We start from the raw sequence: 26831 nt of genomic DNA, 5'->3' as shown, positions 1-26831 counted from the left end.
AGAAAGGCCCCTTTCTTCTTCGACAAAGGAGGGAAATAATTAGGAATAGTCGGTAGGAAATGATTGATAGGGACTGACATGTTGTGGGGGTTACATAGGAGAAAAAATGAGACTCAGAGGTAAAAAAAAAAAAAGATTTCATTCCACGAAAAGAAAGCTGGAATAGTTTACAACTTTTATTGTTTAGTAATATAATGTAATACTACGGAAGTAATCCAAATTGAGGGGGACGTCATATTGTCAATTGAGGTAATACACAAAAAGTTAAGAGTTCAATGATTTAAACTTTTGTATGGTTAGAATATATCGATCACACATCCTATCTTCCTAAATAAAATATGTACTGAGATAGCGAATAATTTTTTTCTTTGTATGTGTCAGGACGAAGTAGGATCTTATTATTATTCCATCTTTGAGTGACTCTATTCCTCAAAAAAAAAAAAAAATTACATTTGTTTTTATATTGAACTCTAGTGTTCTCAACAAGCGGCCCACGGAGAAAGTCCGACAAAACTTGCTTTGTTGAATGTATCAATATGCTGTTTATAATTTGGAGGTTCTCAACACTCTTGATTTATATTTTTTATTACAGTAATTGTATCTCATGCTCACATAATGAAATACTCCTTAATGGGATATCCTTTTAGATGAAGCAAGCAAGAGTTGATGCTATTATAAATACCCAAAAGTGAACCTGACAATTGGAACGATGGCCGTGAAGATATCAACATAGCTCCTATGAACTTATATTAAATTTATTAAATGCAATAAACTGTGAGAGTAATTGAACAGACAAAAATTCAATTCTATCTCCAGTAAGGTCATAGGCAATATAGGATAATATACATTGTTAATCGTAAATTACATAATCTCAATCTAACTCAATCAAACAACTAACAACTGTTATAAATTCCTATCCAATTTCTGTGTTACACTCTGTCTTTCATGAACATCCTTGATTATTTAATACTTAGATGTTATCTCTTCAAAACTTAATTAACAATGATAACCGATTTTGAAAATGTGTATAAAATGTTGAATTGACCAACCAGAAAATAATATCAGAAGATTTAAGTTCAATTTTATGCTACTTTATTATTCCAATCCCTTCTTTAATTGAGTTTCTTTGTAGAGTTTAAACTGTATTTCTCTGCCATCGCTTCTTTGAGCATAAAGAAATCCTTCTAATTTCGAAAATATACCCTAGCCCTCAGGTTGTACAGGTGAAGTGCTGAACCAAAATACAGTTTAAATTCTACCACCACCGTGGTTCTTAGTACCAAGAACCCCCTTCAAACATGCTAGAATACACGCCAGCCCATAAGTTTTGGACTGCTGGTCCCTGAGGAAGGTTGAATTTTTCACCACCGCTTCCATGAGCATCATATATATCCAAAATATAACCCGTCCCTCAGGTTGTACAGGTAAGATGCTACAAATGCTTTTTAAAGTCCACCATCCCCCCCCCCCAAAAAAAAAAATCCAAAATAATGTTACCAGAACTGTTTTTGGAGCCTTACAAATTACCTGAAAAAATTCAGCAGAATCCATCCATTGGTTCGACCGTGATTGAAGGAAATACAAACACACATAGACATTCACATTTAATATATAGATTATTTATATAACCTTGAGGAATATACATATATTATAATAGAGAATGGCCCACATAAATTTACTGTTTTATAGATCATTCTTTGAAAAGGCATACATATATAGCATAAAAATAAATTTTACAAAGCCGTCCTTTTTTTATTGAAACATAAAGCAAGCTAGTCTTTTTATTTTCCTTGGATAAAATTTTATATTTAGGCCTGAAACTTCTAGGTCCTTTTTACATATACGTACATATATACACAGTGTGGGTACCCAAAACTTGTAGAAGAATCAATAAATTACAAAATAAACCGTGACAACTTAAAACCAATTTATGATATATTTAAATATTATATTTTATTATTGAATTTGTCCTCTTTCACAAGCAATAACAGCCTGAACACGCCAGCAAACATATTGCAGCTCTTGATGATGAAGGTTGTGTGCATTGTATACCCTTCTTTCATGAGGGCAGCTCGGAAAAGAATCTAAATTTTGGATGGGAGGTGCAAGAGATATTTTTCTCTTACACACCTCAAACTACAAAGTTTAGGGGGTTGAGGTCGGGCTGGACACATGGAGGTAGAGCAGAAGTAAGCCACTTTACTGCTCCAGAAGTTTTTGGTTCTATTAGCTCTATGGGGCTGTAATTTAGCTCTTGATGTTGTAGGCTGTCCTGATTGAGAAGCTAACGGTCTCAGAAGCCTTCTGGGCACTGAAACCTTGAGGAAGGAAATCACTTGCGCATGGTTTTTTTTTGTTGTTGTTGTTCCTACCACATTTTTACACTGAGAGACATACTATAAAAAACTCGTTCAATATTTCTGTTACTGTTATTTGTTTGCGTAATGTAACCTCATAATTAAAAATAACAACCATAAAATCTTAATTAAATGTTTCTGCTTGTTTTGTGCCTACACTCATTACAAATTTTTTGTTTTTGTCATATGTATTTGTATTGATTTTTATTACATTTAAAAAAAAATGATCAACCTAACTTTTTTTCTCTCTCTCTTTCTAACACGTGTACATACATATACATATATATTAGCAAAATTAATTTATACTTTAAAAAAAACCTGTTAATGAAAGTAGCACTTTATGTTTTCTAAGTATATTAGACTGTCCATTTAAAAAAATATATATATTTAGCCTCTTCACTAGAATATTTTCTGGTGTGGACAATTCAAAAATGGACCATGGAAAAATAGTTTGAGACATCTCAAACTATTTTTGGTAGAGTGCATGGCATTTACAAAAGTTGAACATAGAATATTTATATAGCTTATCAGTACAAAAACATGTATTGTTTAATTTTAAGTAGTCGAAGTGATAGTTGCCCAAAAAACCTGGAAGATGCACATCTAAGACAATTAATTCATATAAAAGAAGGAGTAAAATAATTGTACTGATAAATTAATAATTGAGACAGCACAAGAGACTACAAAATCAGCAATTTGACCTTTAAAAAAATCATAATAGCAACACTAGTATTATGCCAAATATGGCATAAGTTGCTTCGAATTTTGCCGAGCCAGTTTTTTTAGTTATACAAATTAGTGCACTAGAATTGGAGCAAGCCATGACTTTATCTAGATACCGTATGAGTGCATCTGGGCAAGTTTTTTCCAGGTACTCATACAAAAGGTTAGATGATTTATTAAAATATACTTCCATTTGTTTACATTTTTAGTCAGTTGTAGAGATGGAGAAACACGATCAGTCATCTAGTAGTGTTTTGCAAATTTGAAAATTATTTGAACGCAAATAACTCCAGAATTAGTTACTTAATAGTGCTATAAATGGTGTCATTTGATTTTCTTTCATTTAAGCATCCAAAATTCGTGTAGTTGGGCTAGATCAAGTACTCGAAACCAACACTCCATTGAACATAAAAATCTTCATCAATTCATACAAAATGCAAAAAATTGACATATAAAAGTTGAATTAGGATAAAATGTTTAATACTAAAGAATTCAAATGGATCTACACGGCCTATGACATTTTTGAATTTGTCATTAAGCGTCTATTAATTGAAAAAGTGCAAAAAAAAAAAAGGAAGGCTAGGCCTGATAATGCAAATCTTTACTTATTCAAAACAATATACATTCAAAAGATCTACTAATGCTATAACAATAATTTGACTGTCAAATCTGTGGTACTGTTACTGCAAGATCAATATTTTTTCTATGATATAAAATGGTTACTCCCTGCGAGAAAATAGGCGGTGAGTGAAACTCATGTAGAAAGGTAATATGCTATTACCATTTATACTATTTAAGAACCCCCCTAAAAAAAAAATGATACAATTCATTTGTTCAGGATATAAAAGAGGTCGTAGATTGTTTTAATTATATATAGGGTGCGGCCATGTGAACCCAAAGAACAGGACATTCTAATGAAATGTACACTCGGTATATATACAGTATACACATATATACATAACCTTTTTGAGGCATTCAGAATTTAATTTTAAATCTTATGTATACATATATATGAATGTATTATGATATGGAGATAACCAATTTTATTTTTCGGTCGATTGAACCCGTTTAGAATATATTTTATAAAAAAACTTTGATTTTTGTCATGATTCTATCTTTTTATTTTTTATTTATCTTTTTTTTATATATAAAAATAGATTTGAAAAATAAATAATCATGGAGAGACTGGATAATAAATCAAAAAATAAAAATCGAGTTACAACTTTATTTTTTAAATAATATAATATATTATTTTTTTACATTGTATTATTATAAGGAACTTTCTGTATCGATTCGGAAGTTTTTATACATTCCCCTTTCAACTCAACTTCTCAATCAACCTTCCGTTTTCAAATTCTAACGCAAGTACTTTCCTGGGTTGTTCAGTTGTCCTGACATTAAAATGGGTATTGTAGAAACGTTAAACTTTATTTCCTCTGAAGAGCTATTATATATAATAGCTCCATATATAATCATCAATAAAATATTAGAAAACTTTTTCCTCCAAGATTTCTTATATATTTAAATTCATAATTTAAAATATTAATTAGAAAAAATAATTTAAAATTTTGTAGACATCAGAGGATTACTTACATTTTCAAATTAGTATACATTTATTATCAAATAAAAAAAATATGTTCAATACAAATAAAAAATATATTTTTTCATAATTAGTGTTGTGGTAGATAAACAATAGGAACACACCAAAAAAATTCTTAGAAACATCGATAGTTAATTCCAAAACTTTTTAATAACTCTGGTACTAAATAATAAAGTGCAAATTTAAAAACATTTATATACATGTTATAGATTTGAATGGGGTCAAATAACTGTATTTTATTTCATGGCTTATAAATCATCAGTAACAAATATTATAACTATTTTAAACAATACTTTTTTGTGGCCAATCAATTAAAAATTGGATTTTTGTTATAGCGCAAGAGAAAGCCCTGAGCGACACTAACGGCATTCTTGAATAAAGACTGAATCAACTTCCCTTCATGTGTTTTGGGGGAGAGGAAATGAATTACTGCAATAAAGGGGATAAACATTCCTTATTTAAAATAACATTAGTAAAGAGAAAATCTTATAGTTATATTTAAATCAATTTAAACCAACGATAAGCGAGAATTTTTCTTTTAGAAGGAGAAGTTGACACCCCCTCGACGTATTAAATAATAAGCAAACTACAAAAATAAAAGATCAAAAACATCAACTAATTTATCTTTTCTAATCACCAAACTTAGTGTTTTCTTTACACAGATCCCTTCTTTACCCATCACTGACAATAACGTAAATCGAAGGATAAAAAGAGAGAGAGAGTGGCTACTCGAGCACATATCCCTCCCTTTAAAATTCCGGTTGACCATAAGGAGACTATGTATACCAAACGAATAATTTTTAAATGAACACATTTTATTTATCCTGTCTTCCCTCCACGTCATTGTCCGCCCATTCTCCCGATTCAAACTAGGTTCCATCATCCGGGAACCATTGGAGAACACGGATTAACAGCTCAATTTCTCAAAACTACGGGGGATCTCCTTTCCCCAGCATCGCCTAGAGTATTGAGAGAATACTCATAATTAAACTCTTTATACTTCTACAATTTGAGTGCCGGCTACACGATTAAAAACATTAGTTAACTTTTATTATTATTCTATAATAGCCTTTCTTTATGTATATATCAATTATATTCAACAGTTTGATTAAACTAGGTGTAGGAATAAAAAATCCTTTATGATACTTTAGCAGCCAATCAAGCAGTATTTTTGTTTTATCGATTATGTATGGGTAATTTTGATGTTCAAGATGCAGTAGGCATTGGAAAGCCAGTTGTCGAAAATGAGGATACAATGATGGAAGTCGTCGAGTTCAACTGTCATGCAAGGACTGTTTTGATTATCAAGGAGATACAAAATGATTTCTCATCTTTCTTTATAGTAAACTATATATGATTTTAAGGATCACAATCCAATAGATTCTTATTGATCATTCCGCAATAAACGATATAAAATATATTGAATAACCATTTAAAAATTTGAATACTATTGTTTATTTATGCCGTAAATTTGAATATAAATTTGATTAGGCAACGCCCAGGGTTGATTGGCCTTGCTTAAAAAACAAACAAAATTATCAATTCTATTTGACATAAATATTGAACTTTATTTAATGTACTTTGAAAAAGTTGTGCAAGCAATCAAAAAACTTAAATTATGTAATTTTACAGCTACAATTTGTAGCTACATTTCCAAGTTTTTCTTTAGGTGTCCACGATAAATTGGAACTACTTTAAACTTCATCCAGATCCATAATGTGGATATTCGGGGTTAAATCATACTAATATAAAAGGTTGCGTGAACAATACACTATAATTTCCACCAAAATTGTTTTGAAAACAAGCAATAGTCATCATGGAACAAGCAAGGAGAGACGCCATCCTCGAATTTGCTCACGTGGAACACAAGCCCTCTGCTATCTACAAGCTTCTTAACTACCTCAAGACCAGAGTGTACCGGGTCTTCAATGCCTGGGAGGTTGAGGGGAAGGTCTGCCGCAAGGGTCACAACATGAGAAGTGACCGAATACGCACTCCCCGCTTCCTTGAAGGCCTCCGGAAGTCCCTCGAGGCTTCGCCGGGGACTTCTTTGTCCAGGTTGGCCAAGAACCGTGGAGTGATCAAACAGCTGGTATCCAAGGCTGTGAATGATGACCTCGGATACAGGTCATACCGAATGGCCAAACAACACATCCTCACGGCATCCACGAAGGCCACCAGGCTCACCAACGGTAAGCGTGTCCTCAATGACCTGAAGAGCCATGGAGGAAGAATCATTTTCTTCTCCGACAAGAAGAACTGGACTGTCGACAGAAGCTACAACTTCCAGAATGACTAGTGGCTTGCCAAGGAGAGAGAAGAGGTCCCTGCGGTCTTCACTACAAAGTTCCCGGACTCTGTGATGACCCTGGGTGTCATCTGTAGCACCGGTGAGGTGATACCTCCTTCTTCTTCAATCCCAAGGAAAGGGTTAAAGCGATAAGGTACTGCAGAGTCATGGAGGAGTTCGTCATCCCCTGGATGAAGGATACGGCCACTGGGAGGGAGTTCATATTCTAACAAGACTCAGCGTCCGCACACATCGCCATGAAGAGCACTAACCTCTTCAACTCCCACCACATCACTTTCTGGGATCACAACACCTAGCCCTCCAACTCACCCGACCTCAATCCGTGTGATTACTACTGGTAGGGGAAGTTGGAGTTGGAGGTGTACAAGGTCAGCCACAAGAGCATCGCGGCCCTGAAGGGCTCCGTTACGAGGGAGTGGAATGCTGTCGATTCCGCGGAAGTAAGTCATCAGAGCATGCAAATCCTTTAGGGGCAGGATGGAGAAGATGGTGGCTGCTGAGGGAGGACATGTTGAATAAATTTATTGTTTAATATCCTGTCTAACTTTTTCATACTAACAAATACACTCCAAATTCCATTTTTATCAAGCAGGTTGAATTTTAAGGTAGTTCCAATTTATCGTGGACACCCTGTATGTAGGTATTTATGGTCTTTAATTCTTATGTTTGATGTTGGATTTAGATCAAATATGGTAGAAGAAGAAGCACTATGGACATTCACATACACACAAGATTAATGTATTCACAATAAACGTCTTTTAGAGGAATATATACATATAAACATATGTAGAAGATTTCTTATAAATGGAACGTATTAGAGGTCGTTTAATCTACGTCTTATCTAAATACAAAACATTAATGAATCCTGTGCAATATGGATATTGGATAGTGACCAAAAAGTATTTGAGATTACCTGTTTCTACGTAAAATATATCCAAACACTATGGACTTTTCAATATTTTTTTCCTATACACTGAATGTATGGAGTATGGACCCAAAAATTTTAGTACCATGACTAAATTACAAAAAACGTGATTTTTATGGAATCGAGAAAGGACAACTCATCACCAATTTGTTAAATGTTTAAATACTATATCTAGCTATATTTTTTTAATGAACAAGTTCCTCCTTCACAAACAATAACAGCCTTGATACGTGCGCCCGTACAATGTAACCTCCTAATTAAATATAAGAGGGATACACACATAACTAGATTCTGCTCTAAGTTTTGAGTGCAGACTCTGTATTAAAAAAAAAGGAATAATAATTTTGTCAAGAATGATTTGTGAGTTATTTAAATACATCCCTAATGAATTTAATCCCTGCTTTTTCCATGTATCCCAGAAATAAATCACATATGTATTTATATTATTATAGTATTCAACAGTTTTAAGAGCACAAATATACATATACAACATCATAACTCATTCTAAATGCAAGGATTTTCTAGTCCAATAAGTTTTACACTTTGCTTTATTCATAAAGTTTTTGTATCATTATATTTATTGTGTTTTCTTTATATTTTTGAATGAGGCAAAAAGCTCTGAATTATTTAGCAACATCATCATGTATATAGTTTTTTAATGGATGTGTCTCTTTTGTGTTACTTCTCTTTTATGATTAAATAGACTTATAAACATGACATGAATCGATGTTGCTCTTGACGTCAAAGGATTATGTTTCTTTTTGGTGACTCATTCTTGTTTTTGAATACATTGACAGGCTATGAGGGTGTAAAGAATATTGTAATATTTTTTTTAAATACAAATCTAAGAGGACGATATTTTCATTAGCATATACCGGTCCTACAAAAGTTATAATACTAAAATTATTGAATTAGATAATGATTCATAACTTTGTTTACATTTAATATTTAAAATAATTTTATGAATATAATTTTATACAATGATATTAAAAATAATTAATCTTGAATACGATCAATTTTGACAATTAAAACAGCTTCTAGGCGTAGGCGAAGTTTGCTGCTTTTGATGTTGGCCTCTGAAGTTGACAAGAGTCCTTTCAGGCCTCAGCATTTGTGTGTTGAATTCTGCAGGCCTGGGACTCCACTTGCTACCAAATACTATAATCTAGGAGATTTAAATCTGGTAATTCGGGAGGCCAAGAGGTCTAAAAAAAACAGGAACTGAGCTTTTGGTTCACTTTTTCACTATTTCTGCTATAAGCAGTAGTTCATTTTGGGTTTGTAGAGAGAAACCACCAGCCTCTTTGATATACCTTGAGACAGTGACGTCTTGAGGCATATCCTTCATGGAAAGATCTCACCCTTATCCATGAGCTACTTGACACGATAGTTGGTTGCTTTTGACACATCTTTTGGCGTAATAACTGCTTTTGAGGACATTTCAGCGGGAAGCAAGGTTGCAATTTTTTGTCTTTCTTGTTCTTGCACTTGATAATAAACTCTTTTTTATAGAATTTATCGTAAAAAAAGAGAAGACTCCGGGCTCTTAGTAGAAAGGAAAAAAATCAGATTTTTGTAGCTTACGCAGAGTTATTACTCTTTAAAGTTGTGGCAAAACTTTAGCACAACCCGATATGGAGATGGAATGAACAGTAAAACTCAGAATACGAAACCTAAAGCCCAGTTGTTCAAATAAGTTATTTTGTTTCAATTGGCCCAGATAAAAAAAAAAGAAATTGTATGATGTCCACTACGTCAAACAATGGCTTGTTTAATCTCATTAAACATTTCAATGTTCAACTATTGCATATATGTAGCTAACTAAAGTAGCCAAGCTCTTGAAAGGCAGTTTATTTATATCTATGCACTTGCTGCCTTGGCCGGTTCAATCATATTTTACTGAACCTAAATCCCCATTACTCAAATTTAGTGTGAACAAAATCTAAAGCAAATGTGAAGCCCTATTTTCAAAAGTTATTTTTTTTTTTTTTTAAACATTTATCAAAAAAAAAAGTATAAGTGCATTTGACAAAGTTTCATTTTATTTCCTGAAAATAAAATTAAGGAATCTATTTTCTATTTATAAGTAAGAAAGAGAACGATGCCCCTAATAAAAAATTGAAAAAAAAGTTTGTGAATGTTGAATTGTCTAGCATAAGTTTTATTCCATTTTTTTATTATTCCCTTTCTAGAAAGTTCCTCTTTGATGTCAATTGAATTCCAAGTCCATACAAAAATAAAAATTTCTTTTGAAATATTTATATATATATTTACAATCCGTTGACCTCTTCATAAAGGGAATTTTTTGAGAAAGTAAGAAAAAAAACTTTGTTAAATGTTGTCAAAAAATATTTCAAAAAATTTTCTGAGGGAGTATTCTTTGAGCTGAGACAGAAAAGTTGTAATATTTATATATGGATGCATTGATTTTGACTTATAGTTAATGTTTCACTTCATTAATTTTTTTTTTTTTTTCAAGAGTGTCAAAGAAAAAAAATGAGATGATAAGAAATTGATAGAGATATATGTTATAGAAGTATGACAAATTATCAGGCATATTCAATAATGGTGCACGAACATCTGGGTTAATGTGTATTATTTAAAAAATTGTAATAAATGGCATTATTTGTTTTATTAAAGTAGACTAGAAATATCTCTTAATTATGGAAACACATTTGGCATGCACTTATTTCTAATCCTGTTTCCTTAACCCTCCGTTAATAAACATCCACGCTATAACGTAGTTTGTAAACTGAGTAAAAAAAGAACCAAAAAATAAAACGTATTGCAATACATGGTAAACAGTTAAACGATTAGAAAAATTACGTTACTTAATTTGTATTATTTTTTTAACTATTCCATCCATTTTGCATTCCTAAATATTAAATAATAGGTTCTAGGAAAATTTACCTCAAGAAAATTGACAGAGAAAAATTGCCATTGGAGAAAATTGCCAGCGTGGACAATGGTCATTTAAAAAATTTACATTGATTTACAAACAAAATTAGAATACGTTGACCAGAAACTGGTTTTGTGCTATGATAGGGATACCAATCAGGTTAAAAACCACTTACACCACTTCACAAAGCATGTACAGCAGTTGTAATTTTTTTCTTTTGTCTCTATTCACTGGAAGCTAGTTGACTTACATTCTAAAATTTAACAAAAATTGTATGTAAATGCGACGCATTCAATGTTGCAACTCTCCTTTGCTATAGAGATAGTATTGGACTTGAGTAACTAATTTAAAAAATAATACTATAGAAGATGTCATTTATAGGAAAATAATTTTAAAAAATTCGAAATTTCGTTACTTAAGCCTGTTGGATACTTGAGGAAAACTGTTCGCTGCAACTATGTCAGGTCTCATATCCATAAAGTATGAAAACCAGAGTTTCCTCTTTTTACAGCCATCTACATTTTTAAGGAAAGTTTGTAATTAATCACATTGCAACCTCTATAACATTTAAAATCCTTGCCTTCAGAAAAAAAAAGAAAAAGCGAATCCCAAATCAGTTGTTAAAAGGCCAATTGTTCCATTTTTTGCCAAGTTTTTTTTATTTCGGAGCTTAATAAGATAAAGTTAAGGAGTCTTTCAAATATTCCTTTAAAAAGAATAAGAGTCTTTAATAATAAAAAGATCTATTTTACAACTGGCAAAAAAAATATAGAATGGAAATGGTATGTAAGAGGAATATTATTAAACACTTTTGGTATGTAAAAAAAGTAACTGAAATATGAGATGTTAACCCTGATAGTTTGAAGAATGCTTAGTGGTCATGAAGTGTTATTATAATGGGCTTCCAACAGCCATTATGGAAGGGAAAAGGACATATACACAATTCCCGCTCCCCATATAACAAGGGCATTGACATAAATTACTCTGACGACAATCCTCAGTTCTATTCTGAGTCTAACACTCACTTATATGTATAACTATCCTTCAAATCTTTAGGATTCATGATCTCACGCACTTTTGGAAGCCTCATTTTGTATATAACTTTTCCCTTCTCCACATCTAAATAGGCTCCAAAACTTGAGAGCCAAAGTGTAGTTACTTAATATTATATATGTTTATATTTAAGAGGAAAAAAATCCATGTGTCAAAAAAAAATTCCCGATGGATAACCATTGAGTTAACAGGGAACATTTGGAAAGAATAACCATGAAAAAGATAAAACTACCCCTCAAAATTGTGTGCCTAAGTGGACTTAATTTCTTAAATAAATGTTCTCAAACATTTATTTAGAAATCCTTTTCGATGAACAACCTATGAGTACACAGTATAAGTTGCCCACACGTCATACTTCTCCCTCTATCTCGAAATTGGAGACAGCGACAGTGAAAAGTTGAAATTCAACAATCGCAACTTTGGAGTAGGAGAACACAATTGCTTCATTAAGTTTCCACACAGGATTAGACAATCTTTGGGTTGGTTCTGCATATTTCTATTTATTTATTTTTAGAGTAACTTTCTGTTTCAGAAGTTAATAGATTTTTGACATAAATGTTCCTCTCCATGATACCGATTACCTTCATCCTGTAATTATACTCTAATGGTTCATGCTAGATACAAGAAAATTTTGTAGTGCTGTACTTAATGAGATGTATTCTCCTCCAGCCTAATCCCCCAGTCCACGGATCGACTCCGAGTCCTCTCCTCACCAGAATACTTTATAAGAGACTAACTCACAAACTACTGCACATGATACGACCTTCTATTTACTTTCATGATCATCAAAAGTGCTAATTTGTCTGAATATCTCAAAAAAGTCAAGATCCCTCTCCCCCTAGTCCAATAATATATTTTTCGCTTTGCAAAGTCATTTCCTTATATGGAAAGGTTACAATAATTGAATTTCAACTGTCTGTGGTCGCTGAAAAAAGATAATGTAGGCACGCTGCCAAAACTAAGTGTCACAGACGAGAAAGAATTTTTCCATGGAAATGCCCTTTAGCGTCCAAAATGACTGTAAATAGAGCAAGGATGGGAACAGTGATGGCAAACAAAAACCTGCGTCCGTCACGGTCTGGGTAATTATCTGGGAGAGGGAAAAGACACAATGAGTCATTATTCCATCCAATATCAAAGTAAATACGAACAACTACCTGGAGGACATTTTTGAGGGGCATGTCAAACCTTAGGTTAAGCTGGAGTTTGAAAACGAGCTTTGGACCTTCCAAAAAGATGAATTCACGGCATACACGTCAAGATACCACAGGACTGGCTCACTTCCAATTTAATTTTGTTGTTTCACTTAACTTTTCCTCCGAAAAGAAACAGAAAATAAGATCCAAAATCAGTTGGTAGTTAGCCAATTCTTCACTGACTATAAAAGTATTATGTAATCATTTTGGTTATTGTTCACAGCTTAAAAGAAAGTAATTATAATTCCACCAGTCAACGTTCAGAACACTGATTTGAAGAAAAGAAGTAGAAACACAGACAGTCAACTAAAAAATCCAGTATAAATGTTTGCATTAGCGAGGTAACACCGTTATAATTGTTTTCCTGTTTGTTCCTCACTTTTTTAAAAGAAAAAAAAAGAGAAATTTATCGCAATATACTTATTACTTAGTCATGTAAACCTCAAATCTGTGACATGTCAACACATCCCATCTAGCTTGCAAATCTATATTTAAATTTACAATAAATGTATGTAGGAAAAGAAAATTGGTATGAGTGCGAGGATAACGAGAAAAAAATGCAGATAGATAGAGATTTATGAATAAAGAAAAAAATATATATCAGTAGCTTTCAAGACAAGTAAAAATAGGCGAAGATCCCCCCCCCCTCCATTTTGACGCACATTCAAACGACGGGATCATATTTTATTTTAATGGATATACCTTATATTTATATATCAAAGAAGGTATTAAGTTAGGCTTATCCCATAATAAGGACCTAAAAGACTGTCCCATCATTGTTTGAAAATAAATGCTTTTTCTACATTCATTCCTCATCAATATTTAAGAGGTTTTGTAAAGAGAAAAGTAGGGTTATATTTTACTCTTAAAATATTATCACTTTTTGACGAAAATTAATTTTCATTTATCATCATTTGTATAGAGATCAATTTTAGTTTTTATAAGTACAGGGTGAGACTCAAATATTGGAATCCTCCTCGAGGCCATTTAGCCTCAGTTATAAAAGTTTGACAATCAACTACTTGGTATCATTCGAAAAAACTGATAAAAAGCTACCATTGGGGGTTTGTTTTGTTTATATATGATCAAAAATGTGTGAGCAATAAGTAAAACGGCAAAGTGTGTACGATCTCCTCTGTCCACAAGTTTATCAAGAAGATAAAGGGAACCTTCAGTACCAAATATACATCTCAGGTAATGGTCCTTGGAGTCATGACGCCTGTCGGTATCAATATGCCTCCTAATTTCGTCAAGGACACCGAGAAAGTCAACACGGACGACTGTTACAAGGTACTCAGGTACCATATCTTGCCATGGTTAAAGAGGACGTTCCACGCGTACAACTCTGTGTCTACCAAAGATACCGCCCCAGCACACACTTATAAGAAAGTGTAGTATTTATGTAGGGAGAGTAAAGCTGTACTTCACTGTCTGTTGTATCTTGGATAGAAAGACGAATATTACTTCTCACCCGAAGGTCAAAGCCCTGAAGGCTGTGATCACGGAGGAATGGAAAAAATTGTCCTCGTTTTTCATCACGTCCAGCTGTGTTTCTGTTCGTCCCCGTATTGAATTCATCGTTTAGGATGGAGGGGACTATATTGAATAAAAAGTATAGAAAATTGTTAAATTACGAACTTTTGATTTAAAAGTTTGCCATAAAAACGGCACAAAATAAAATTATGTTTAAGTGAAAACGGAGTATAAAATTTTCTAATTTTTGAATCCTCGTCCACACTGTAGGCTATTATTTTGTCTATTTGCCATCCACAAACATGTATTTGTATTGACATACTCTCCCTTTTATGTGTAAAAGTAACATAAAATAACTTCTTTTTGCAGAAAGGGGCAGAACAGTAGCATCAACTTTTGCTTGGTTTTTTGTTAAGCCTATCATTTAAAAGTAGGTAAAAACACCCTATAAACGTCGAAAGAGATCGATTTGACAACCTTTTATGACCGATATGTGAGACATGGCGGGAAGGGACTGACACAACTCTAGTCATTTCTATCGTGCGCTTTTACATGACGTCACCATTCTGGAAATCGGTCATCATGGAGATGCATGAGTAATCAATGTTTATCAGAATACGAATCGTTCCTCTTATGCTACCCAAACTTATCTTCTTCTTTTCATTTTTAAGTCATCAAATAAAATTTTATTGCGATTTATAGAGTATATTTCTAACATGGCGTCGTTTGGGCGTATTATGCAATCCGTGTCGTCAGAGAAAATGTTATATTACCCAATTAACAATCAAAAACATTCTAAATGATTCTATAATATACCATGTCCATTTAGTGGTCATATAATAAATCTACATAGGTCATTAATGTCTCCTATTTTGAATTAAACATTCAACCATTAAATCAAATACAATTACAATATACCCATTTTGGTAATGGAAATGGGTTTATAGTATATACCCATTTGTAGATACATGAGGTCATTTAAAATAGAATTAATTAATATTTTCTTGGGTTTTAAACTTCACTTATGTGTGCCTGCACATATTTTAATGGGATCCACCAAATATGAAGTTATTAATATACCCATAATTTTTTTATATTTTGAAGAAATAGTTTTTTTTTAAGCCTATATATAAGTCATAGTATGCCTTTTCATATCTAAGATTTAGTAAATGCAAGACCCTAAAGGATGTTATCAACAGATACAAAATGTCGTACATATATAATAGACGTCGGTTCCAACTATAAAACAGTTAATTGTTTTAACAAAGGTTAAAACAATTGAATATTGCCTCCTTAAATCAGCGGTTCTCAAAGTTTTAGACATTCTTTTTAATTTTACATTTTATAAATAAAAATACTTGTTTAAAGTTTTAAATTTGGCCGCCAATGTAGGCAGCTATATAACAGTCCCCAAAGACTTCTCCCCTATATATCCCACCTACAGTGAATTTTAAATATCATTTTTTATCACCTTAAATTACCATGTGAAATCTTGATTATGACTAAAATAAAAAACTGCCATATTTATGTTAAGTAACACTTTGATCTAAATATTTTTTTGTAACAATTGATAAATATAGAACGGAACAAAAGAGATGCCAATTTTTACTCTCTTCCACTGGGCCATGAATAAAAGGATATTACAAAGCTTCTAATTTTCCACAATTTAATCGTAATATAGACAGATTTAAATAATCTGGCAATCCTACCAGGAAGAAGCATACGCCTTGGAAAGATAAGAAACGCACCCCATGATATTTGACTGAGCTCAAACAGTCGGTAACAGCATTCACGGGCTATCCAATGAGTAAGTTGGCAAATGATTCCCAGGTGAGCAAGTCAACCATCTACCGAGCTGTTTATGATTATCTTGGACTTACTTCTTATCCCCCAAGGCATCGCCATCTCCTCTCCTGGTGAAGGCCATGTAATAGACCGTTATTTTTTTTAGTGTTGCTCTCAGAATCAACCAATATGTTTACATGGAACTCCTTGAAATGGTTGTTGTACCCTGCAAGAAGACTTTGACTGCTTGCAGGTCTTACACATTTCAGTAAGACATTGAGCCAGCATTCAAAACGCAGAGATCAATTGAATGGTTAAATAATACATTACATTACTTTTGCCCATCAGAGATATGACCTTCAAACTTCCAAGATTTGATCCTTGCGATTACTATCTTCAGAGAAAGTTGAACGCCAGTGTCTGCAGGACTCACCAAAACAGTATTACCTCCTTAATGCGATCCATCATCTCAGCTACCAGGAATCTTGATACTGCAGAAGTAGATGGGGCATGTTCCTCATTCAGGGGACGTGTGAAAATAGTCTTTAGCCAAAATGGAAGATACATTGAATAAAAGTCTTGTGTCAACATATCTATAGTAAATTTTAAAAGTAATTTCTTTTTTAAATTTAATTTATAAGTGTTATTCTCAGAGTACGACTTATCTGAAATAGTTTGTACTGCCACTAATGTTTTTTTTTTTTTCTAAATCTAATTTAATTAGTTTATCAAAGGAATCAGAAAATATATTTTTGTAAGTGGACAGTATTTTTTTTAAAATCCTACTGTCTAAATAATAATTTACGAACTATGTATAAAAAAATTTGTGGAATTATTGTTGTAAGGAATGAAAATAACTTTTTTTTTAGTTATTATTACGATATTTTAAAGTAATAAATTCAATATAAAATATATTTTTAATCTGAATTGAATATATACACAATTTTTTAAATTCAATACGGCATGTATATTAAAGCTTCAGAGAGTGGCTCTTTGTCGCAGGAAAATAATACAACTCCATGAACAATATTACTTATTATGGGATTAACTTTGTTTACTACTTATTTGTAGCTTGACAACCACCTCTTGAACATTCATTTATCAATCATAACCCCCCCCCCCTGTTATGCTTTTATAATAAAAAACTTAATTAGAAAGAAAACCTCCATTATAAGCCGGGAACACACATATCAAGATTCTTATCTATTATCCGTTCTACCAATTCCACCTTGCAAAGGGATGGATTGGATCCGTGGCATGATAGTATTCCCATTCCCAAGATTTCTTGAGTCTTTCCTTTTAAGGTTGAAGGAGGAACATACATCTATGTGATGGAAGACCCTCAAATGTTGTCAATCGAGAAGTTATACTAAATTTTAGAGTTATTCAATGCATTAGTAAAATAATTTCAATAAAATATATAATACGATAACGTCCTAGTATACATATAGAGTAATATTTTTTATATAAGTAGCTATATAACGGTGTTGATAATTCTTACATATTAAGTAAAATAAATATTTATGAATTTCAACAAGGAAATCGAAATAAAATGATCGTTGAATCAATATCTTAAAGAATTTAATTCTTAATTATTTTAACCAATTATTTTTATTTTATGAAAACAATAGATAATTACTAAAATAAGTTAAAGCCTTTAGAAATTTATTACACAATTGTTTTCATTCAATTATATCCTTCATTTCATAATAATTAGTACAATCCTAACATAAGAAAAATAGCATTTAGTAGGTCAAAATAACGACAATGAAAAAGTGTACGTTCTATCTACATGTACAATTTATTCCTTGGTTCGTCAGGTTATTACTTAGGCAGGATGATTAAAAAAATGATCATTTTTTCCAAATCATACTTGAAGTAAAAAAATACATTAATCATTGAGCTTTACAACATTATTTATATGAAATATATCGTTGTTGAGTCTTTTTAAATAGAAATGAGCTTGAATTTTTGACTTACTATACCCTTTGTTTTACTTTTTCTAACTGATTGATGAGGGAGAAGACTAAGATGATCAAACAATGTATCTTTCCAAAAAAAAAATAGATATTTACGTATACCCTCAGAAAAAGTGTATTTGTCAGTAAATACATTTGAAATTGTTTATATCCAATCCGTTCTTCGTATCAAATACACAAACTCCAAGTTTGTTTACCCATTCTTTAGACGCCTAACACTAACCTTTAATTTGAAAGGTATTATACTTTTAAACAATTTGTTTTGCGTTTTTCATTTATATCATTTTTTTTAAATTGGACTGTTGGAATTTCACTCATTTATATAAGTAAATATTTTATTATTACAATTATTCCATCTGATCTAAAAGTTGTTGTTTTTGAAGTAATCACTCAACTTGTTTTCCTTCTTTTTCTTTTTTTAATATACATACATATATCTGATTTACTAAATCAGTAGGTGATTTGGAACATGTTTATTATTATAACAACACGTTGATTTAATCTCACAATTGACCATAAAACAAATCCCCAATCATGATCAATCAAATAGTATTTACATTTGAATAATTGAGGGGGCGTGAAGCCACAGATACCGACTACTTTCAAATGATGAATGACTACAATAGTTTAATTATAGTCTTTGATTTCTAAGTTATTATAAGTATATGTATGTATATATATTTTCTTTTTAATTAATTGTTGTGATACGACATAGGACTAGAAAAGTGAAAATGTGCACATTGAAATTCTTGTAAGGATGCAATATTATCGCCAAATCCTTAGAAATTTGTGTTAATTAAACTTATCCACATAGTACCTATGTGGTCTCTACGGAAGGTAAACTAAGGTTGTTCACTCATACTATTAACTTTTTACTAAAAAACTGTACAACTTTGTTTCCCCACGTTTAAAAGTGCACACGTCTAAGGTTGTGTCGATCCTTGTTTAGGATTTATGAACGCAGTGACTTCCAGTATAGTTAGGATGCAGTTTAGTGCAGTCCTAAAACTAATAAAGTTCCGTATTTGATGACGTCACTAAATTTTATGTCTCCTTTTTTCTATCAGTTCTAGTACTGACCGTCCGAAGGACCGATAATCAATAGGACCGGGCCCAAGGACTGATAGGATCGGTCCTAAGACTGGACTGAACAGAATAATAAGGGCTCACATAAGACTACACTTGTCCCCCTTCTATTAGAATCCATCTAATAACCCAATTTTTTACTTATTGATATTTTCTAATAACATTAATACCACAATATATTTAAATCGTATCACAATACTTTAAGATATCGATGTTTTTGCCAGCCTAATTAGTATAAGGATAGTACCCATTGATATCCATATTAACGCAGTCCAATCCCACTTTTGGGCCCTTAAAGAAGGTAAAATTGATCCCTCGTGACGTCATATAAGGTGTTTTCCCTGTATAAATTTTCTATTATTTTATATAATAAATTATTTAACTAAGTACAAATAGATTGATTGTTCGGTTTATAATACATTACTTTTTTAGAAAAAATTCCAAGGAACTATAGGAATAGACTTGATCCAAGAACAAACAGTCCCACTGGCACTGGAACCATAGTGGTCAAAGTGTCAATCCCCCCCCTTTTTTTGAGGAATTTGTATATCAATATATTTTTCGTATAGTCTAAATAATTTTCAATTGAATAATAGACCATGAGCAAACCTTACAAAATATATAATCCACCAAATGATGTTACAGATGTAGTTGTCGAAAAAAATAAAATAAGACGGCACCACTTTCTGTATCTTTGTTTAGAAACTTACATAAGTAAATAACGCTCACGCCCCATTTTCTTTTTTTTGTAATAGTTTGTATTTTATAAAAAAAGAATTAGTTACTTCAAAAAAGTTTTTTGTCTCAAATTTGGTATTTAATATACATTCAAATGGTCAAAAAGCCTACTTTCCCCACTCCAAAGAAAAATCCTTGCTACCCCAACATAAAAAGAATCCAATTTGTGACCCAAAGGACGTCATCGTTATATAATTTGCTCCCCCTTCTTCAAATTTGCAAATACATTTAATTATCAATGAACAGTTCGAAGGATAATACTGTACTAAACCAAATAAATTTAGAAGTTCACAACACTAGTTTCTATGTAACATTTTAAGTTGATTTTTTTTTTTTGCTTATTTTGTTAAGGTTACTTTGGTCAGTTTTGTTCAGTGACTATGTCTCCAACATATTAAATCTGGACGTCATTTAAACATTTCAAATTTATTTTATTATTTTGAATTATTCGTTGATAGTAAATTCATTTAATAACTCCCAAATAAATAGGGCAATTGCAAAAATATATAAAATTACAAAAACTGGGAAAAAAGAAATGAAAAATTATCTTGATTTACACAATGTAAATCATATTATATTATGTGCTAGTATACTTTATAAGCCATTTGGAAGGAAATCATGATATTTTTTATTTGAAATCAAGGAAACAAATAATACCATACAAATAGTTAATAATTTATTTGTAACGGTAACAGAGTTATTTGTATGTACAAAGTACATATTTTACTTCTTTTTTTTCAAGTCGTATCATTAATATTTTTCGGTATCATGAAATAATTTTTGACAAGCGAAAACAATCAAGACATGTAAAATGTACATACTTATATCTATATGAACAAAAATTTACATTTGCAATAATAAATCATTTAATGTTTTCTATAATAAAAATCGTCAATTATATATTTATCATTCATTTTAATAAAATCAAAAGGTATTCATGTTAAAATAATCAGATTATATAACTAAAGTATGACGCAGAACACGTGCAATACTTTTTGTAGCTATAACTTGAACATGATTTTTTTCATTTTATAAAGTTGGTATCATTATTATTTTATTATGGAGGAGGCTACATATAAGTGTGAAGAAATGACTAATGTGTTTGCTCATAAAAGACAATGGGGATTTGCCTGGACTCGGAGTAGAATTGAGGGTCGAAACTTGAGTAATTCCACCCTATGTGGTTATTTACGGAGCGGGTTCTGTTCATTTCCATTCTCTCACGGCTGCTTGTAGCTAATCTACTTAAACTTTATGACTGCTACACTTCTTTCTTTCCAAAAATAATTTAAAATGTGAGTATGAGCACTTGAATTTTCCTTTTCTTTCATTTTTACAAAGAGTAAGGACATATTTTATGTTTCACTGTCTATATTACAACTTTTAGAAGATAGTGCGTGTGTTCGAGAAAGACAAAGGATTTGTGTGGTATTTATAATTCCTTGTGCGACTTGGAATAGATTTGTTGATCTATATAAGAGTAATTTTAAACGGGTTGTCTTTGCTATTTACGGAGTTGCATTAATGTTGTTTTTCATCCTCTCAAGGCTGCTTGCAGCTAAGTTAATTACACTTATTGACAGCTAATCTGCTTTCTTCTCAAACCTTCCTTAAATTGTCAGGATTACAAGGTTAATTTTTTGTTGCTTTTATTTTTAAATACTCGTATGTCATATTTTATACAGCTTTATATTTAGCCTACAAAATATTTTTTTGCTAGCTTGAGACTTAATTTATGCATGGGAGTATTCTTAATGGTCTTTTGTGTGTTTATATCTACAACCTTGTTGTTTAGGAAAAAATAAAATACTTTTATAATTTTGCAACTTTCTCGCCATTAAATATATTTACGAACATGTATTCATAAATGTTATTGCAATTACAATCATTATATAAATGGACAAAGAACGTTCATTCATTTTAAGAGCACTCAAATAGGGCAATAGCATTAAAAAATATATTTTATTGGTAAGGTGGTGTGACAGTTTGTAGCTGGGTTGTACGACATAAATTGCAAATTAAAAGGGGTATTCCTTCTTAATTTTCATTTAAATATAAATTCACATAGGTATGTGAGTGACATACCTATATTTCATATTAAATATTATTATCATTTAGGGAGTTGTATTATTTTGCTGCAAAACGGCACCACCCTATGTCATTTTTTTTTTTTTTTGTAACCTTTTTGGAGTATATATAAATAATAATCATAACAGTTGCTTTAGTTTTATATATTAAGATATCTCAAAAATTTCCATATTTTTAAGACCCTTAACTATCAGATACGGGTTATTATATGTCTCTCCCAGCGTTATCCTTCTAACATAGACATAGATGAAAATAATACTATAAGGGAAGACGGTTTTTTGTAGTTGTTAACAGAAGATAGGTTGTTTTTTTCTGAAATTGTTATACTTGTTTTTTTATTCTCGAGGGAGAAAATTGATATACATATGATTTATAAAGTGTAAATACAAATGTGTTTGTTCTTGAATGCTGAGAAGTTATAAGTGTAAGTCCTTGTTGGACTCGAAATAGTTAGAATTCATGTCTATATCGTTGCTTCATACGGAGTGGGCTTGTATTTCTTTCTTTCAGCTAAAATCTTACACTTGTTATGTCATATTTTAAACAATTCTAAGCATATTTATCAACTGGAATAAAAGGGGAGAAATTAAATATAGAAAATGTGTAAAAACGACCATTGTTAAGTCACTATATAGTATTAATATATATACATTTAAAAAATTTAAGAAACGTTGTACCTATTAATGTACTCAAAATACTTAAATCAGATTAAGTAGTGAATTTATTCCTAAAATGAAAAAAACAAAAAAAAATTCCAACAATTTGAGAAATTAAACTAATTGACAACTTGTTGTAATTTAGAATATTCTTTCTATGTTATGATGAAAAAATTAGGAGATTCAATGTGATAACAATATCTCTCACAACATCAAGAAGTGTGACGTTTTTTTGATTAAATGTTAATATATATCTGCCATTGCTTTAAATTTGTACTTGATTTTTAGACTCAAATTAAATCTTGTGAAGCCTTATTATCAAATAAAGAATAGACTGACTGCCTTATTATTATACTAGTCATAGTACCAGTCATTGACCGGAGTTATCAAGCGTCAACGAACAGATTGTTTTATATTATAGAAGATAGTTTATCAAATTATTCTTCGTGTAACTCTCTGCTTCTTATCAGTACACACTTAGCTACTCAATAGTTGGATTCTCTGTAAAAAATTTTAAATAACGTGTTAAGCCAGAGAGTGCCTTAGTTAATAGAGGGCTACATGGCTACAAACTTAACTCTGTCTCTAACAATGGTATATGTAGGGATTACTTTGATGTCGATCCTCCATCATACTTTGAGTCCATCAAAGAGTTACAAGAGTTACACCTATAGCTACTGCTCAAAACCTCATTATTAATTTTCGTCTTTAATGATCACACGCACTAGTCACATTACTTTATTCTTAGATGTTCTGTCTTCAAGAATTAAATAATAATGATAGCAGGCTTAGAAAATAAAAAATCCGTTTCGGATTACCAATTATAAAAAGTCACATTTTATGACATGATTTATATACCTCTATGGATGTATCCCTATCAATAAATTAACAGAGTTGGTAAAATTAACGTATTTTTAATCGGCTCATCACTTTATAATTCAGAGCCTTTTTGAATATCTTTTTTATAGAAGAGTTGAGCGATACAAAACAGAATTATTCGAGGTCTTTTTAATATTTATAAATCACTACTACAAAAATGTCAAATAATTATTGTCCTACACGACGTGAACTCGCTATCACAAAAATACCTTATGTGTTTTGTAGTCAGTAGTCGATTCCTTCATCTCACTTAATACATCGTGGCTATTTTATTATTTATTCTTTTTGATCAATTTTTGAATTCATCTTTCAAAATGAAAATCCATATTCTTTAGTTGTTGTTTTTTTAAAGGAAAGGACTGAAAATGTAATTTGGTAGTGAATAGTTTACCTCAAAGAAAAACAACAGCAAAAAACCGTTTAAAAATATGCAAAAAGGAGCCTTGTACAGCTTTTATTATATGCATGTACATACATGAAAAATATACAAATATTTGAAGGTTATAAAAATTCCTTGGTCCGTGTTTATTTATTTGGAGAGAGTGAAATGATTAGAAAATTGAAATTAATGCCTTAGATATATAAAAATTATATGCGTGAATTTTTTTAGTCAGTAAGAAATTCTCTTACAGAATATATATATATATATATATTTTCAATTCCTTCCCGACATTAGTAAGCATAAATTTATACAGGGTATGATAAAATTACTTCATTTTTCTTAATGGATGGCAATCAGGTTGTAGAAGTTGTAGCTCAATGGACGGACTAAAAAACAACAAAAAACAAAAAACAATCACACTTAGGAGAAATTCTTTTTTTGAACTCAATGTGCGTTGGTTCGCATCTCGATCCTTTCTAAAGAAAGAAATTTAATTAATGTATATGTTCTTCAAAGAAGATTCCTAGGTAAGATGAAGTAATTGTAATAATATAATAATTACTTATCCTGAATCTGTACATCTCCACCTGACCAATTTTTAAGAACATAAAAAAATTGTAATTTTGCTTTTTAATTTTTCTTGTCAAATTTATAAAATTCAATTCATTCCTTCAATTTCTTTGTAATATACAAAATACGATTATTTCAATTGATTATCATAAATTAGAATTTACAAGGTTATATGAACTCGAATAACTCTTTTTAAACAAATGTTCGACAGTGAGAAATATCATGTAAGAATTTGAAGTTGGTGGAGTTTGTCCAAATTATGTAGTTTTTTTTTTGGAAAACTAACATGCTTAAGAGCTTTTCAAAACCAACAATCACTTATTATCTAATCAACTAATCATCAATTAAACTGATATCAACAATGTTACCAATTATATTTTGTATAAAATAACTATCTCTCTTCATGAAAAAAAAAATTAAAATTGTAGTATTTCATTTTGATAAAGGAAGTTATATTATGTTGTTCTACACTGTATATATAAATTGGAACGTAAAACCCATAAGAAAAACAAAGTAGAGTCTAATGGGGGTTTCGTGATTTAAAATTTGTTCTTTAATTGGCAAAATTACTTTGAAATAGATCCAATGAGTCAGTTATAACTTTACAGGGATTATTTATTAAAATTCATTTAGAGTGGCTTACACAGTGAATGTCTGGAAAAAGTTTTATTTTTATTTTTTTGGTTTTTTTAGGCGTGGTGGCAGCCATTTTTTTCCATTAGATTATTACTGCCATTATTATTATGTATAATCATCTCTACTTACCAGATACATATCCCTTAAATGGTAATTTTATTCAATAGACTATCCTCATATCTAACGTAGAAAAAGCTCTTTAAAAATTTACATAAATACCCCAAAAAGTATACTGAAACAAAATGGGGAAGAAAGAGTTAAGGAAGGAAAGAGAAGGAGTCACTAACTCTTAAATTGTAGAATTCAAGGGACACTCCCTCGCACGATCAACGACAAAATTTTGTGATAATATTTAATATATTGTGTCTAACAATGTAGCCATGAAAGCAAAGAATGTTAAAAAGCATATTTCAACCTTTCTTTTAAAAATAGAAAGAAAAAAAGGGACACAATTTGTGAATTAACTCTCATTCTTTAAAACTATTTAGATTAAAACACAAGTTAAGTGAGGTGGCTGTTCCGCTAATCGTCGCTTATGAGTGGACTGAGAAAAATTGGCAGATTAGTGATTTGAAGAATACCAAAATTGCTCACAAAAATCCAATTTTCAAATGGATAGTTTATAAATTGGTTGGTCTTGAGGAATATAAATATAAATAGAATATTATACTTTTTGATACTGAGGGGGGACATTAGGCGTTTTAAGAGGGTTTTACGTCAAAAACAAGTGACATCTCTCTTTCCTCACTAATCTTCTTTTTAAAAAATAACTAGTGGACTAACGTTAGCACCCCATGAATCTACAAAATTAGCAGGATTAGCAATAGTGGAATAGCAAAAGAAAGTTTGCAAATAAACATATATCGCACTAACTAACTGTAGTCTATCATTACTTCTACTCCTTCACATCAATTAACAATCATAATTCGTTAGTTAAATTCTTTTTATTTCTGTTAGCCTTTATATCCCTTTTACTTATTACTTTCTATCATCACAATTCAAAAGTTAGTTAGCAATAAGTAAGTTCCTCGGTTCCCTTCCTGTGCAACGCTGTATATAATTCTTAACTAATTTAGAAACATAAACCTTTTCAAAATGGAAATAAAATGTCCGGGGATGAATTTACTCGGAATGAAAAGACAGTGAATAAACTTACCAGGGAAAAAATCAAACACAGAGCCATAATTTCATTTTGACGTGGATTCCACATACATTATTTTATGTCGCATAATATTTTATTTATATATACATATGAGTATAATATACATTCATTGAAAGAGAAACAAGGATTAATTATCCTGGCGCGTCGTTACCTCATTCCATCCCCTTTTTTGATTTGGAGGTATTGTGAATGTTCAGTCAAAGAGAAGGAACATATGACTAGGGAGATGTCGTTAAATCCGTGAAAGAATAGTTAGTTGTATACAAAACTTCATGGATTTATCATATAATAATAAAAAACCATTTCTTCATTCTCGGTAGGGTGGTATAACGA

The 26831-nt window shown here is 31.2% G+C and overlaps 1 protein-coding gene and 1 long non-coding RNA gene across 2 annotated transcripts in view; both read right to left on the bottom strand.

Annotated features, from left to right (window-relative positions):
* LOC121128340 (peroxidasin homolog) overlaps nt 1-26831 on the bottom strand; it is a 245113-nt gene that overhangs the window by 139745 nt on the left and 78537 nt on the right. The gene's annotated exons all lie outside the window — the stretch shown is intronic.
* On the bottom strand, nt 5722-10106 carry LOC139907011 (uncharacterized). The gene is made up of 2 exons (XR_011783311.1): nt 7547-10106; nt 5722-7487 (listed from the first exon to the last, which is right to left on the bottom strand). It is a non-coding gene; the product is annotated as an uncharacterized lncRNA (long non-coding RNA).

The sequence above is a fragment of the Lepeophtheirus salmonis genome, chromosome 13 (genome assembly GCF_016086655.4).
Source record: "Lepeophtheirus salmonis chromosome 13, UVic_Lsal_1.4, whole genome shotgun sequence".
Lineage (NCBI taxonomy): Eukaryota > Metazoa > Arthropoda > Copepoda > Siphonostomatoida > Caligidae > Lepeophtheirus > Lepeophtheirus salmonis.
This window is presented reverse-complemented; position numbering and strand designations above follow the sequence as displayed.